This window comes from Electrophorus electricus, chromosome 4, assembly GCF_013358815.1.
Source record: "Electrophorus electricus isolate fEleEle1 chromosome 4, fEleEle1.pri, whole genome shotgun sequence".
Taxonomy (NCBI): Eukaryota; Metazoa; Chordata; class Actinopteri; order Gymnotiformes; family Gymnotidae; genus Electrophorus; species Electrophorus electricus.
In genome coordinates this window covers 1,164,653-1,168,208 of record NC_049538.1, presented here as the reverse complement: position 1 = coordinate 1,168,208, position 3,556 = coordinate 1,164,653, and positions in this window count along the sequence as shown.

Sequence of the window (3,556 nt, the reverse complement as noted above, 5' to 3'; positions counted from 1 at the left end):
TTCCGCGCAGGCGTACTGCGCGTCGCGAGAGACCTTTCCCACGAAGGGATGATGTAACAGAGCCCCGTTCCACGTCGCGTGCCAGCTGTTCCATACGGGCTGCACTGTTAGGTGGGACTCGACCCACATTTATACTGGTATGCAGACATACCATTTTGAAGACGTCTTCACGTGGTTAGGTTTATATCGTATTTAGTAACGTAATGTAGTGGGACACATTGGGAATGAGATGGTCTAACGGAAGAGCAGAAGACAGGTAAGTGTTAAGGTCTACACTGTGTGCACAATTATTAGGCAAGTTGTATTTTTGAGGATTCATGTTAATATTGAACAACAACAGTGCTTTTGGTCAGTCCAAAAAGCATTCCATTCATGGAGTCTGTCAGTTTCTTCTTCTGTTGACGATCAATTTCTAGTTCAACAGCAACCACAGGCTTCCAGTCACTGTTCATGGAGCTGAATTGTTTTCCTTAACCATAAATATCCCAATTAAGAAGGGCCCACAAGTTCTCAATGGATTTTAAGTTAGGTGAGAAAGGGGGCCATGTCATTATTCTTTCATCTTTAAGGCCTTTACTGGTTAACCACGTAGTGGAGTACGTTGATGTATGTGATGGAGCATGGTCCTGCATAAAAATTATTGTCTTCTTGAAAGATGCAGACTTTTCCCTGTACCAGTGCTTGAAGAAAGTGTCTTCTAAAATCTGGCAGTAGGTTTTGGAGTTGATTTTGAGTCCATCTTTAACCTGAAAAGGTCCAACTAGCTCATCTCTAATAATACCAGCCCATAGCAGTACCCCACCTCCACCTTGCTGGCATCTGAGTCGAGTGGAGCTCTGTGCCCGTTACTTATCCAGCCATGGGCCCATCCATATGGTCTGTCAAGAGTCACTCTCATCTCATCAGTCCATAAAACCTTTGAAAAATCTGTCTTCAAATATTTATTGGCCCAGTCTTGACGTTTCATCTTGTGTCTTGTTCAGTGGTGGTCGGGTTTCAGCCTCCCTTACGTTGGACATCTCTCTGAGTACTGAGTACATGTCTCTGAAGTATAATACCTTGTACTTCTGGGCACTCCAAGTAGGTTTCAGTTCTGGAATAGGACAGCACTGGAGGATAACAGGGTCACTTAACATTTGATTCTTCTTAAATCGTTGGCAGTTAATTTGCGTCTTTTTTGCTCAACATGTTTCTTGCTACCCTGCTGACTATTTGCAACAAAACGTTTCATGATTCTGTGATCATGCCCCAACTTCTTAGCCATTTGAAGAGTGCTGCATCCCTCTGAAAGACTTTTTACAATTTTTGATTTTTCAGAGTCAGTTATATCTCTTTTATAGTCCATTTTGCCTTGGGAAAATAAACTACCTAATACTTATGCACACCTTGATATAGGGTGTTGATCTCCTTAGGCTACACCCCCCCTCATTACACAAATACACATCACCTGATATGCTCAAATCCAATAAGCAAGTTTATACAGCATGGAGCTGGAAAATATACATAAAAAATGATAGGATCAAAATACTCCATTCCATCACCAAGAGAACCCAGCAACGTCTTTACTTCCTTCGGAAGCTGAGGGAAGCCCATCTCCCATCACCCATCCTCACTACCTTCTACAGAGGTACTGTAGAGAGCATCCTGAGCAGCTGCATCATTACCTGGTTTGGGAACTGCACCACCTTTGACCGCAAGACCCTCCAAAGAATAGTAAGAACAGCTGAGAAGATCATTGGGGTCTCTCTTCCCTCCATCACGAACATCTACATAACACGCTGCATCTGGAAAGCCACCAACATTGTGAAAGACCCCACACACCCCTCACATGAACTGTTCACCCTTTTGCCATCTGGAAGAAGGTACCACAGCATCCAGTCCCGCACCTCCAGACTGTGCAACAGCTTCTTCCCAGAAGCCATTAGACTCATGAACTCTGGCTAACTCCAATTCCAATTCAGATTCCAAAATGGGCACTTTTATACAAGCTTATAGACAGTCTCACACACACACACACACACATACGTACATTCATACATATCTATACACACACTCACAGATTGTTTTGCATCGGACTAGTGCTGAAGACAAACCTCACACAAATAAACTATGCACTCCTGTTGCAGTCTTGCATGTTCTCCTACTTGCTGCTAGAGTACTGTACAAACCAGCACTGTACTCTGAACTGTTCTGGCTGCTACCGGTGACTGCTATGTTCAGGGTAGCATGTCACTGATTGCTATGCACAACTCGCTCTACATATGCCCAGTACCGTGTACTGTACTAAATAATTGCAGTCTACTCATTTTGTATTTGTCCTGTCCTGTATTTATTATTGTTTATTTAATGTTTATTTAATGACATTTTGCACTATATTGGACTGTTTGCACTTGTGTAGCGTGTTGTCTGTTGCACCGTTGTTTTTGTGTTGCACCATGGTCCTGGAGGAACATTGTCTCGTTTTTGTTGTGTACTTGTATGTAGCTGAAATGACAATAAAACCTCTTTGAACTTTGAACTTGAATACTCTCTTCCCTAATAATTGTGCACACAGTGTACTTCACATGGCTAAAATTTTGTCTCACCCTTCCAGTAGGTAGTCATCTCTTTCCTTTTCACATGGCAAGTCTAAGGGTGTGGCGGTTCTTCTGGAAGCTAGCTGGAAGCCATCTGTTGGAGCCACTGCTGTCATTTAAGGGTCACAGCCCCAAGTGCCCCACTGGGACATCAGCTGGGACTGGTGACATATCTGCCACCACTGGTGTGTCTGTGTATGTAGTTGATGTTTAAATCATAACATTTGTTCCATGGGATTCTAAAGTTTGTGTAGATCAGTTTTTTTTTTTTCGAGTTTCCAAATTTCCTAACTTTTCATATATAAACTGGCTATCCTGCTACTAATTCAGAAATACTTTGCTTACACAGCTGAAGGTCTCTGTGTGTTTAATACAATTTTGAATCTCTCTCACACACATTTTATATAAACACACACACACACACGCACACGTCTGCGTGCGTGTATGGGCATTATTTTTATAATGAAATTCAAATATTGTTCAGAAAGGTTGCAACTTCTTGCAACCAACTATTGTGCTGGCCTTTCCATGGTAAGAAGCCTACTGTCTCAGCCTCATGATCCGATTGGCTGGAGGTATGTTCTGGATCACTCTTTTAGGATGAACCTGAGCAGCTGGCTGTAGAACAGACTACTGCATGACACTACACAGTGCAGCAGTATCCCTTCTGGTTCAGGGTGCCAGCCACAAAGGTTGACTCTGGGCAGGAGACCCAGACCTGCATCATGACGGTTGGTGTCACACTCCGAGGAACCATTCTTTCACCCATTCAACAGCATACAAAAAAAATTCCTGCATTGATAACCAAATATTTAAAGTTTGGATTGATCTGTCCATAAAACCTTCTTCCATCCTTCAGTTGGCTCAAAGTCTCCTCACGCTCGTAATGCAGACTTGCTTAGTTGGCTCAGAGTGAAGATGTGCTTGAAGATTCTGTGAGGCATCCATCATTCAAGCTGTCTGTGCTCGTCTTCTGCCCC